This window comes from Odocoileus virginianus, chromosome 8 (genome assembly GCF_023699985.2).
Source record: "Odocoileus virginianus isolate 20LAN1187 ecotype Illinois chromosome 8, Ovbor_1.2, whole genome shotgun sequence".
NCBI classification, from domain to species: Eukaryota; Metazoa; Chordata; class Mammalia; order Artiodactyla; family Cervidae; genus Odocoileus; species Odocoileus virginianus.
Genome location: NC_069681.1, coordinates 79,613,093 through 79,627,159, shown reverse-complemented (window position 1 = coordinate 79,627,159; position 14,067 = coordinate 79,613,093). Strand labels below are relative to the sequence as shown.

General features: G+C 34.2%; 1 long non-coding RNA gene across 19 annotated transcripts in view; it reads left to right on the top strand.

The window, feature by feature from the left end:
* LOC110127127 (uncharacterized) overlaps positions 1 to 14,067 on the top strand; it is a 603,755-nt gene that overhangs the window by 4,274 nt on the left and 585,414 nt on the right. For 12 of the 19 annotated variants that reach the window (XR_011489164.1, XR_011489153.1, XR_011489154.1 and 9 more), the window contains exon 2: positions 8,436 to 8,516. The exons of 2 other annotated variants lie outside the window; for them this stretch is intronic. This is a non-coding gene — a long non-coding RNA (uncharacterized lncRNA). Of the gene's footprint in view, positions 1 to 7,251; positions 7,340 to 8,435; positions 8,517 to 14,067 lie in introns of all 19 variants that reach the window. 5 more of the 19 variants (XR_011489157.1, XR_011489160.1, XR_011489168.1 and 2 more) reach the window with 3 other exon arrangements.

Here is a 14,067-nt window from a genome sequence, read left to right as displayed (position 1 = left end):
AATATCTTAAGGGACCTTGACAACTAGTTAGTTGAAGTGTGGATACACTCTATCTGAGCAAAATTAAAGTAAAATTTAAATTAAAAATTAATTAATTTAATTAATTAAAAATTTAAAAAGTAAAGCAAAATTAAAGTAAAAATACATAGATTTATTATCTGCAATTATAGATAACCTATAACCTAACCCTAACCCTAACCCTAATTATATCAATTTTTCCAGCATCTATTTCACAAATAAGAAAATGTTTTTGATATGATAATGGGACTTACTGCTCTCTTTCTAATGAATGAGTCATTCCATAATCTCACCTACAGGTAGTATTAAACTACTTGCTATGGATTTTCAAGAATTTGTCTCCTCCTTCTCGTTTTGGTGCTTTAATCCTCTGGCACATCTCCTTTTCTACAACTCCTCAAAGATGTTTGAGAGTTGCTCAGTGATCTAGTTTTCAGATTCTTTCAGGATCAATGGATATAATTTGTCCTGCCTTGGGGACTTGAATCCATTTAGACTAGCTGGATTCCTATTTACAATTTCTTCACCAAACTTAAACTTCTAGCTATTATTAGTTCTACCTTTTCACTCCATTACTTTTAATCCTAAATAGAAAACAGACACATAGCAATTCAATATGTGTCAATAAGTCTGACCTAGTTTGGGGATGGCTAAAATGATGCTTACCAGCCAACAGATATCTGAGCACCTACTGTGTGCAAGAAAGTAAACTAGTTAGATGGATATTTTCAACTTTCCCTTTAGAGAAATACTGTGTTTATGCATGGAAAGTTAATCAGTGAGTCAACACATTAAAAATATCAAACAGAAATAATAAGTACTTGAATTTCAAAAGAACTAGCCATGCAAACACCCTAATGTTCATATATGCCCTTAAACATCCACAGAAATCTACATATAGATGCACACACATACATACTCAACATCAGATTAGCCATACCTCTATGCATTCTTCTTTGGCAGTTTGTCTAGCATGCATTTCATTCTTCATTCGAGTGAGATCCTGCTCACTTCATACCTGGTCCCCTTGTGTCCACACTCACTCTTCTTCAGTGCATTATATACACAGGTAATTTTCCTAGAGCTCTACCTTGATGGACAGATTGATGTGGTTCAGAATTTTAAGTGTTTTTATCATATTATCTTCTCCACGCATACATGTAGAAGAAAAAAACAAACAAACAAAAAAGTCAAAAAATCACGTAATCCTTTTTGCCTAACAAATTAAACCCAGAGTCCTTATCTTGGTACCAAAGACCCTTCATACTTGACTTTAGCTTATTTCTTATTTTACCTCATTCTGTTCCTGACAGGAACCCTCTAACAGTGGCTCCCAACCTCTTTGCATGTGTGCAACTCTTTTCATCGTTAAATTTACAGACTCTTAAACTCCTGCCTGAGACTTACCTTTTTAATATCCATTGATTGAGAAAAGTATGGTAAACATATTAACAATTTAATATGCTATTTAAAAATGTTCGCATTTAAAAAATTGTAACATCTACATATAATTGAAACACACACTTGTGGGTTGCATTGTGTCTCTCAAAAAGATATGTTTAAATCCTACCCTTAGTACCTGGGAATGTGACCTTGTTTGGAAATAAGGCCATTGCAAATGTAATCAAGTTCAGAGGAAGTTATACTGGAGTTATAACCTCATTATAACTAGGAAAGATTCATCTTTAGAGCCTTCAGAAAAAGCATGACCCTTCTGATACCTTGCTACTTCTAAACTCCAGAACTGGGAGGGAATAAATTTCAGTTGTTTTAAACCACATATTTTATGATATTTTGCCACAGCAAACCTAGGAAACTAGTATACCTACATACAACATAAATATGTTTGATACTTATTCTGTCCACAAACAATGCCTACTATGTAAATATTTGTGGATCATTTTCAATAATTCTCAAGTCCCTGGGTTGGGGAAAAATGCTTTAGCCAACCCAAATTACTTTGTCCCCAGTTAATACATTGTGCTTTTATATTTCAGTGTTTTACTTGTATTTGTCCTTCTATCTGTAGCACTGTCCTCCTCATCTCCCCTACTGAAATTCCTACCAGCTGAAAGGCCACCTTCATGAAAACATTCAGAATACAACCTAGAGAAAAATGATCTGAAACTTTCTACCATTCCCAGCATTTAAAAAAAAAAGATTCTGCCTTTTGTTCCCTCAGGTAGCATAGGTTGGCACATTTTTGCTTAAATAAATTAATAGTTTCCATCTTCTCTGCCTCATTTGCCAAGAGTGAATTCATATAACAATATATGTAGTCACCTAAACAGTCTTCACTGAAAAATTTTTAAATGTACATGAATAATTATTTCCATACTAACAACATTGACCAGTAAGTTTCTCTTTGTTTTTACACAGTGGCAGCCAGTGCATTGTCATCATTGTTGTGTTTGGTATGCATGTGTTATAGAAAGACAAGTATGTTAAACAGTGAGGTACATAGTTGATTATTTTTAATAATTAAACCTGTCATATCCCATTCTTCTATCTACCATGCATTTTTACATGTATTATTTCTAACTCTGACTTCAGTTCTTTAAGTAAGGTTTTATTGTCTGCAGTTTTCAAATGAGGAAACTAGTGTGAAGAGAAGGTGTCAGCTGTGCAAGTCATAGTTTAGGAAGTGACAAAATTAGGATTCCATGCCACTTATGGCTGGTCAGTTCCTCAGGTTTATTCACTATTCTGTAAGGCCACATTGGGACCTAGAATGAGGTCATTATTTTATTTTTACCAAATTTACCAGACTAAAGATAAGGAGACTGGGCAAGTTCATGGAAAAACCAACAAAGTCATCATGGTTTTACATGTTTTGGTGAAAGCACCCCACCAAGGGATGATCTTTTGTTTGTTTTTGTTTTAGTTTATTTGCTGCCTGGGCTATTCGTTGTGGCGTGCACAAAGCTGTCTAGTTGTGGCATGCAGGCTCTAAAGGGCACAGGCTCAGTAGTCGCCACGTCTTGGCTTAGTTGTGATGTGGGCTTAGTTTCCCCAGAGCATGTGGAATCTTAGTTCTCAGACCAGGGATTAAACCCATATCCCCTACACTGGAAGGTAGATTCTTTTTTTTTTTTCCTTCTTTTCATTTATTTTTATTAGTTGGAGGCTAATTACTTCACAACATTGCAGTGGGTTTTGTCATACGTTGACATGAATCAGCCATGGAGTTACATGTATTCCCCATCCTGATCCCCCCTCCCACCTCCCTCTCCACCCGATTCCTCTGGGTCTTCCCAGTGCACCAGGCCCGAGCACTTGTCTCATGCATCCCACCTGGGCTGGTGATCTGTTTCACCCTAGATAATATACATGCTGTTCTCTCGAAACATCCCACCCTCGCCTTCTGCCACAGAGTCCAGAAGTCTGTTCTGTACATCTGTGTCTCTTTTTCTGTTTTGCATATAGGGTTATCATTACCATCTTTCTAAATTCCATATATATGTGTTAGTATGCTGTAATGTTCTTTATCTTTCTGGCTTGCTTCACTCTGTATAGTGGGCTCCAGTTTCATCCATCTCATTAGAGCTGATTCAAATGAATTCTTTTTAACGGTTGAGTAATATTCCATGGTGTATATGTACCACAGCTTCCTTATCCATTAGTCTGCTGGTGGGCATCTAGGTTGCTTCCATGTCCTGGCTATTATAAACAGTGCTGCGATGAACATTGGGGTGCACGCGTCTCTTTCAGATCTGGTTTCCTCGGTGTGTATGCCCAGAAGTGGGATTGCTGGGTCATATGGCAGTTCTATTTCCAGTTTTTTAAGGAATCTCCACACTGTTTTCCATAGTGGCTGTACTAGTTTGCATTCCCACCAACAGTGTAAGAGGGTTCCCTTTTCTCCACACCCTCTCCAGCATTTATTGCTTACAAGCAATAATACTTTTGGATAGCAGCCATCCTGACTGGCATGTAATGGTACCTCATTGTGGTTTTGATTTGCATTTCTCTGATAATGAGTGATGTTGAGCATCTTTTCATGTGTTTGTTAGCCATCTGTATGTCTTCTTCGGAGAAATGTCTGTTTAGTTCTTTGGCCCATTTTTTGATTGGGTCATTTATTTTTCTGGAGTTGAGCTTCAGGAGTTGCTTGTATATTTTTGAGATTAATCCTTTGTCTGTTTCTTCATTTGCTATTATTTTCTCCCAATCTGAGGGCTGTCTTTTCACCTTACTTATAGTTTCCCTTGTTGTGCAAAACCTTTTAAGTTTCATTAGGTCCCATTAGTTTAGTTTTGCTTTTGTTTCTAATATTCTGGGATGTGGGTCATAGAAGATCCTGCTGTGATTATGTCGGAGAGTGTTTTGCCTATGTTCTCCTCTAGGAGTTTTATAGTTTCTGGTCTTACATTTAGATCTTTAATCCATTTTGAGTTTATTTTTGTGTATGGTGTTAGAAAGTGTTCTAGTTTCATTCTTTTACAGGTGGTTGACCAGTTTTCCCAGCACCACTTGTTAAAGAGGTTGTCTTTTTTCCATTGTATATCCTTGCCTCCTTTGTCAAAGATAAGGTGTCCATAGGTTCATGGATTTATCTCTGGACTTTCTATTCTGTTCCATTGATCTATATTTCTGTCTTTGTGCCAGTACCATACTGTCTTGATGACTGTGGCTTTGTAGTAGAGCCTGAAGTCAGGCAGGTTGATTCCTCCAGTTCCATTCTTCTTTCTCAAGATTACTTTAGCTATTTGAGGTTTTTTTTATTTCCATTCAAATTGTGAAATTATTTGTTCTAGTTCTGTGAAAAATACCTGATAGGGATTGCATTGAATCTATAGATTGCTTTGGGTAGAATAGCCATTTTGACAATATTGATTCTTCCAATCCATGAACACGGTAGGTTTCTCCATCTGTTTGTGTCCTCTTTGATTTCTTTCATCAGTGTTTTATAGTTTTCTATGTATAGGTCTTTTGTTTCTTTAGGTACATATACTCCTAAGTATTTTATTCTTTTTGTTGCAATGGTGAATGGTATTGTTTCCTTAATTTCTCTTTCTGTTTTCTCATTGTTAGTGTATAGGAATGCAAGGGATTTCTGTGTGTTAATTTTATATCCTGTGGAAGGCAGATTCTTAACCACTGGACCACCATGCTCGTCCCAAGAGATGATCTTTGAGTCAATCTGATTTTATTGTCTTTGTGCCTATAAAGATTCAGAAAACTCTATTAGCCCTTTTGTTTCCTGGGAATCACTTTAATTCTAGACAAAAATTACTTGGAATAAATAAATTGTTTTTAATTATGTTCATTAAGGTTAACCAAAATTTAATTGCATGGTTCCGTTAATATATCACTCATTATGCTTTTCAGGCGAAGATTTTGTTGTATGTCTAACTAACCATTAATCTCCTAGTCCCTATTGAAAGTATTGTCATTGTATGTCTATATAATCAATTTTTTTTAGAAAAAGCACATACTCTGCATAGAAAGAGGGAAAGCATGCTATGAGGAAGTGTCCAAGAGTTCTTTAGAATAGTTATCTCATTAATAGGATCTCTGCACAGTAAGAGAGGGATCTTTACCAACTTTAGCCCAGTTGAGAAGCAGTGCATAGATTCAGTCTGAGCCTGATCCTGGTGCATTAAACTTTGGATTAGAACCTTCCTCTAATGGTGCCAGCAGCCACAGATTAACCAGTGGAAGAATGCCTTGAAATAACCACCTCATTAATTGTTAACAGATAGTACATGGAGACAGTCTGAGGTTTATGTTTTGATATTCTGTAGCTATAGTGTATCTCTCTTAACAGACACAAGAATCAGGATGAGAAAAGAAATGGAGAGGAAAAGTGGAACAGATTACCAGGACTGTAGTTTTTCCCTGGGAGTTGAATCTTACACATTTTGGGGAATTTGTTATATACAGCCTCTTTGTTGTTAATGTGAAAATGAATCTTAAATAGCACAGATAATCTTAAGGTTAACAGATATCTTAAGGGTTAAGATGCTTCATCACATTCAGTATGTTTGGGTATCCGTTAAAGCAACATAAAGGTGTACATCAAACTTTATTTCTGTTTGGCTAATCTAAGTCTGTGAGAAGTAGATGGAATGTTCTATGTTGGCCATAGCTTTGTCATGGGTTTCTTTGTTTCTGTTAAAACAAACTCAACGTGATTTCTTTTGCAGTGGCAAAAAGACATAGCAGCATGTTTCAGGGCTCTTTGCATTCAATGAAGAAAGATGATGGCTACATGATTCGCCACCATAATTAACACCATGGTGTTTTCTGTCATATGCATAACAGAAAACTCACGTGGTTACCATATAAAATAATACATCTTATTTTATAAACATTTCAGTCTTTTTTGTTTTACCATTCACATCCTAATCCCAAATAGTCCTTTGAAGTAGGGTGGAGTGGCTAAAAGAAGGGTTTTGAAATCAGATAGATTGGGTTCATATGCAAACAAATTGACCTTGAACCTCATTCTACACCTGTAAAGTATAACTACCTCACATATGGAGTTTTCTTTAAATAGATTAAAGATATATAGCATTTAGAACAATGCCTATAATAGGTACTCAATAGATGGTAGAGATTGCGACTATACATTAACACAAAAAGACAGCAGAATTTTGAATTTTCAGATTATGTAATGGAGTACACTGATATCCACTTATTTTATCTTTATTCATTGACCTGATTTTCCGTTCAGAGAGCAAATAGAACAGCATTTTCTTTTTTAGTTTTATTAAATAAATAGCTATACACATTCTGTATTTATAAGAATTTTGACAATTCCCCTTTCATACTTAAATGTTGTATCTCTTTTAAGTACTTAAAACCTAATTAGCAATATATCTTTTCTTTGTTTTTTCACTAGCCATGGGGATAGAAGGCATATTATGAACTGGGAATTTTTCTCTGAGACTTTGCAAAGATAAAAAAGCCAAAAGAATAAGCAAGTAATAATAAGATGATCCTTCATGATTTATTAACCCACACAAGTAAAATGTCTACCAAAATATATCTGAGAGTTTAAACCCAAATTTTGTCCTGTTGTTTCAGTATCTGATTCTCTACTTTTCATTTTCACTAAATGTTTGGTTATTGCTTTCTTTGTAAATAAAGTTTAGTATTTTGAATTCATACCAACACAAAGATATTTTCCCTGACTTTCTTCTTTGAAGAGACAATGGGATTTCATGTAATTAATTTTTTCAAATTACATCTTAGTTATGTGTGTTTAATTTTGGCATTGATCGGCAGGAACCCACAACACTAATGACATCATTCATATGCCATAAACTTCTCAGCAATTCCTAAGGTTACCCACATAGCTTCCAGTTATTAAAATGTGAGTTGACATTGAATGTTTTTGTATCTCTTCTTTCTTTTCCTATTTTCTAGTTCTTTGGATTGTCCTAACCTGGAATGTTTATAGAATTCATAATGTCTTTTTCATTGCCTGATACCTTTACTAATGTCTAAACTGAAAATGTCTTATATTGAATCACTATAAAACATATATTAACTTTTCACATGTAAACAACACTGTTAATTGTTTTGAAAGCAAATCAGAGAGATAGCAAATCAGCACTCTAGAACTGTAAAACATAATCTATTTGATTTTTAAATAAGGAAAATGCCAAAGGAAATATAGTCATATACAACACAGTTTAGATCAAGAGAAGAGATGCAGTGAAACTTAGATCTTAGCAACTATAAACATGAAATAGTATAATTGAAACATCAATTCTTTGAGCTTTGTGACCATGTACTATTCAATAAGCATTAACTGAAAATGAAATTTCATGTAGACTAATAAATTAATAAGAACTTATTCCTCCAATATTATTACATAAACAAGTAGCAACTCTCTAATATTCATTAGATACATCAGAAAGCATACTAAAAAGTCTCAGATAATGAGACTATGAAGCAAGACAACTTTAGAGAGACATTATCTAACAGTGCATGTTTATTGTTAAATAAATGAAAGAAATTCTATACTTAATAGATGGTATATCTGATGGATAACAGACATAGATGTCTGTTTGATAAGGTAGAAAACTTTTCTTAAAAAGTTTAAATTAGCCAGAACTTTGGGAGAAATATATAGAATCTATGTATCTAATAGATCGTCTTCATTCACTAAACACACAGTATAATTTTTTTAAAGCCTAGAAGAAAATAAACAATCTTCCTTACTACATGTAACTGTTGAGTATGTTCTGCAAGGTGTAGATAGTTCAAAGCCACAGAAAACAGAGCAATGAGTAAGACAAAGTCCCTGTCTTTATGTTATTCATATTCTACAATGGACACTGACAATAAATTAGTAAAATTTATATAAATAATATGATTTCAGAAAGTGTGCTTTTACACTGTAATTACTTTTATGCAAAAAAGTGTGGTGGTGCAGATATGAATGGCTTTTTTTTTCTCACTAGATCAGTAGCTACTTGAAGACAAGAACTATATCATTCTTATAAAACCTTCAGCAATGTACTGTGATCATTGACTGATACATGGTAAGTACTTAATAAATGTTTGGATAAATAAAAGGAGGAGGAAAGAAATTAAAAACATTTTAATAATTCAGTATATTCAACAATGTGAATATATTCAAGATTTAATTGGCTCAACTATTGAAGAAATAAGAGCAGACTTTTAAAATCTGAGTAAAATAATTCCTCTCAAGTATTCTTAAATTATTTAAAACATGAATTTTGAGGAAGTTAAGTTCCTTAAAACTAGCATTCAAGTTATTGAATTGTCACTGTTAGGTAAACTCTTCAACCTCTTTGAGTCTCAGTTTTCTTACCAATGAAATGGGATTGAACAATGCTTGTTATGTAATGAGATTATTGTAGTCTCACAAATGAGATAAATTGTGATCCTGCTTTGAAAAGTACAGAGTATTACAGTGAAAACAATAGCATGAATTCTGACAGACATCCGAAATGAGGACTACTCTCTCAGTTCTGGGAATACAGGCAGTAGTGAGTCAAGAGTGTGTATTCAGCAGGAAACTGGTTTTGTTTGAGGAGAAACAAGTTCAGCGCCAAGAGCTGGTAAATAGTCAGAATTAAATGGTCAGGAATCAAAAGCCACAGTGGGGGCGCACTTGAAAAGGAAAGTTGAGGCAACCATGAATCCTCAAGAATAGAGGCAGAAAGCAATCCAGAGTTGGGCAAACAGTTGAGTCAGGAAACACTAGTGAACAAAAAAACCTAGGTAATCTGGGTCCAGCATCACACTTAGATGCCTGTTAAAATGTAAGTTGGTCTAATAACCATATATGTAACACAGAAATTGATCCACCCTCTGAAAATACATTGGACATTGGTGACATCAAAATATTTTTATATTTGTTTTTTGTATATAAACAAATGGCCATATCCAAAATTGTGCAGAACCCAGGTTACCTAGTTTCTAATTAAGATTATTAATTCAAATATGTCTATTCACATACGAATGGCTTTTTTTCCAAATTAGCTAACATTTTCAGGAGAATTGTATTTTAAAAATTGAAATATAAGAAAATTTTAATGCATGAATTTGCAGTCATTCTTGGAGTAGACATTAACACTTTTTGGTTACTTCTATAAATTACTAAATATATTTTGACTTCCTAGAGATTTTAATGTCTGTTTTTCAGCTTATTTGGAAATGCACATAATATGAAATAATATATTACAGTTGGTCATCAGCAGTTCACTAATTTTTTTATTCTTCAAAGCATATAATAAAAATATAGTGGTTAAAATTTCTACGAAAAATGATAATGTACAAGAATCCTATGACTATGTTTGCAAAGATAATTTTTCTTTAAAATTTTGTAGTTTTTTCTTTTTAACTTTTACAGTGAAGTTTAATTTGATTAAAGAACTTTAATTCATGATTTTATTGTTTTTCTTTCTTGTATTTTGCTAATATTGAGAAATGGTGGTTCATTGTTGTGCTAGATTTTAAATTAATGCATATAAAACAAGAAATATTTAATTAGGGTCATCAATTTTCCACATACTATGGGTTTCTGTGACTGAGGAGAAATATAACTATTTTTACTGCATCAGCTTCACATATAGCAAGAATAATAGCAAGAACAACAACAACAAAACATTTATAGAATGCTTCCCTTGTGCCTGCGCTTATACTTAATCATGTAAACCTAGCATTTACTCGTCTGTATTATGGCATTCAGTATTATCAGGGAAGATTTCTATCCCTGGTGCTGAAACTGCTTTGTGTAGTCCTAGTGGCTGAAGAATGAAACAGTTTCTTTAGATGTGCCCTTTCATTGAAATTATGAACTGGATAAATGTTCACATCTAGAAGGAAGTATTAAATTTCATCTATGTTAACATCTTGATGAATAATTTTCAAATAAATATTTTATATTGTTTTTTCTGACTATTTTATCTTTGGAAATTTTTTTTCCAGAGGATAATTAGTAGTTCAAAAAAAAGTTAGTACACAGGACATTGAGAAATCAGTAAATGTTCCAGATATCAAAACATATTAATACCCACCAAAAACTTGTCTTTGTTCATGTCAACTAGCATTTTGATTTAATGTGTGAAAATTAAAGGATTTGTTTTAGAAATAAATGCATGCAATCAAATTCCCTAACTGTATTACAGCCCACTTGATTGCAGGTAGTTAGTGCTTATTCAACACTGAAAATAACTTAGAATTATGGCAAAATGGGCTTTCTCCAAGAGAATTGCTTTGTTAATCCTGAGTCAGGGTAACAAATCTTGGGACAGCTAAGCTTTTATATGTTCCTGTAAATAGAAGTATATAAAATGTTGGTACAAGTTCTTCTTATACAGGTAAGCCCAGAGTAAATACATTGGCACTATCTTGTTCTGACTGTGTCACCTGCATTTACGTGCCCACTTGAGGACTTTGGGAACCAAAGAAGTCTGTGATGGGAAAGCAGCATCTGCTTCTGCTTGATGTGTCCAACCAATTTTGCCTTCATTACTAGTAAAATCATAAATGTAATCTAACCTTTTTGTGTGTTCTCTCTTTTTGTGAAATTATACCTAACCTGAAAGTATTGTGTTTGTGTGTGTTGGGGGATAGTATATAAAAGTTGAACGTGAATGACATTAAACTAGTTATTAGTTTTATCCTATAAAATGTTGTGTTTTTTTTCCTATGAATGACTTTGTTAGTAACAATAAATTTCCTTATTTTTAACTTTAAACTTCAAGCAAGGGTTTCTGGGTCACTCTTTCAAGCAGAATAGTTCCTGCATTTTGTGCCTGAATGAGTTAATTTCTTTTACTGTTTTAGTAAGACTTGACTTTACTATATAAGCATCTTTTTCAAAGAATACTTCTCCTCCGACATTCCTTATCTCTGCAGTTGGCACCTCCAACTCCTCTAGTGTAGCTCTGCCATCTTAACTGTTTAGCAGGTCCTTATAGATACTAATTCCTGAGTATTTCTTATCACTACTTACTTAAGTTCAAGTTCAAATCCTCATGGCACCTTCCCTTGATTATTGCAGTAATCAGAGTCAGTCTCCTTGACTCAAATCTCACTTCTGATCTGTTTTTGCACTGATGTCACAAAGATATTTTTAAATGAACTGAAACTAATTTTATAAAAAACACATACACACATAAACACACACTTGAAATCCCTCAGTGATGTTCCTAGTTACGTAAAATAAGAGGCATTTTATGATCAAGCCCTGACTTTTCAACCCAGACTTGTATCCTGTCACTGTTTCCCTTGTACATTATATCCCAGCTATTAATATTTCCAAATAATAATGTGTAATATTCATGGAGCCCTCCCTGGGTCCCAGGCACTATGTAAAATAATTTACTTATATTATGTCAGTTAATCCTCAAGAAATTTATTAGGTAGGTCCTATTATTATCCATACTTTAAAGGTAAGGAAAGAGAAGTTAAAGTCTTCTCTTAACTGATTTATACACCTAAGAAGTACAGCGGCTGGGATTTGAATCCAGGCAGCCTGCCTCTAGTGTCTACAATGGCTTTCTTTTGCTAAACTTGGAGTTCCTAATCTTGACGTTTCTGAAAAGCCTCTGTGTCTTTCACATGCTGTTTCCGTTGTCTCTGGAAAGCCTTTCCCAACTGTATCTGCCTATAGTACCAATGCTTATCCTGTAAGACTTGACTCCATCTGTCCTTTCTTAGTGAAAGTTGCTGTCTTCCCAGATAGGGTTAAAGTCTTGGCACCCATGGCACCTTACAAAGCTGAGGGAGACTCTAGTTTAGTGGACAGAGTACAATTGTAATGTGAGACAGGCCTGATTTGGATTCATGGCTCCATTGCATATTGGTTTTCTGACTTTAGGAAAATCACTTCAGCCCTCTGAATGTTAGTTTCTTTGGGATTAATAATGTTTTTTCAGGGAGTTTCTATAAGGGATAAGTGAGTTAATTTTATGAGGTGCATCTCCCACAATGACTAGAGCATATTAATAGCAGGAGTTCATTAGTTTCTTCAGTACTGTCTTCCACTGCAGCCCTCAGAACCTGCGTGGTGATTGTTTGTGTCCTCACTTGCCTGTGAGCCACTTCCCCTTTCATTGGTGGCTCTGGTAGGCACTAGTGAAACATGTGAAGTGAGCAAATGAACAACTGAATGTTCAATACCTAGTGACATGATTACATGAGTCCTTTTGTTCATGTTGTGGCTTAAAAATTTGTATGCTTAAGAAGTAACAACTGGCAAACAAGATAAACTCTTTTCCTCATATAGTGTCTAGAACTTTTCCCTTCTAATAAAAAATATGACTGTGATCTCTTTGAGTTTGTCTCAAATTTTACATAAAAAACACATACTGATCTCAGACCAGTATAACATTAAAAAATTATGTGATTTTTAAAAACCATGTAAATGAAAGAGGAAATTAATAGTAACACAATAATAGTGGGAGACTTTAATACCCCACTCACAACTATGGATAGATCGACTAAACAGAAAAATTAACAAGGAAACACAAACTTTAAATGACACAATGGACTAGCTAGAACTAATGGACATCTATAGGACGTTTCACCCCAAAACAATCAACTTCACCTTTTTCTCAAGTGCACACGGAACCTTCTCCAGAATAGATCACATCCTGGGCCATAAATCTAGTCTTGGTAAATTCAAAAAAATTGAAATCATTCTAGTCATCTTTTCTGACCACAGTGCAGTAGGATTAGATCTCAATTACAGGAAAAAAATTTATTAAAAATTCAAACATATGGAGGCTAAACAACACACTTCTGAATAACCAACAAATCATAGAAGAAATCAAAAGATCAAAATATGCATAGAAATGAATGAAAATGAAAACACAACAACCCAAAACCTATGAGACACTGTAAAAGCAGTGCTAAGGGGAAGATTCATAGCATTACAGGCCTACCTCAAGAAACAAGAAAAAAGTCAAATAAATAACCTAACTCTACACCTAAAGCAACTAGAGAAGGAAGAAATGAAGAACCCCAGGGTTAGTAGAAGGAAAGAAATCTTAAAAATTAGGGCAGAAATAAATGCAAAAGAAACTAGAGACCATAGCAAAAAATCAACAAAGCTAAAAGCTGGTTTTTTGAAAAAATAAACAAAATTGACAAACCATTAGCAAGACTCATTAAGAAACAAAGGGAGAAGAACCAAATTAACAAAATTAGAAATGAAAATGGAGACATCACAACAGACAACACTGAAATACAACGGATCATAAGAGACTGCTACCAGCAGCTCTATGCCAATAAAATGGACAACTTGGAAGAAATGGACAAGTTCTTAGAAAAGTATAACTTTCTAAAACTGAACCAGGAAGAAATAGAAGATCTTAACAGACCCATCACAAGCAAGGAAATCGAAACTGTAATCAGAAATCTTCCAGCAAACAAAAGCCCAGGACCAGATGGCTTCACAGCTGAATTCTACCAAAAATTTAGAGAAGAGCTAACACCTATCTTACTCAAACTCTTCCGGAAAATTGCAGAGGAAGGTAAATTTCCAAACTCATTCTATGAGGCCACCATCACCCTAATTCCAAAACCGGACAAAGATGCCACAAAAAAAGAAAACTA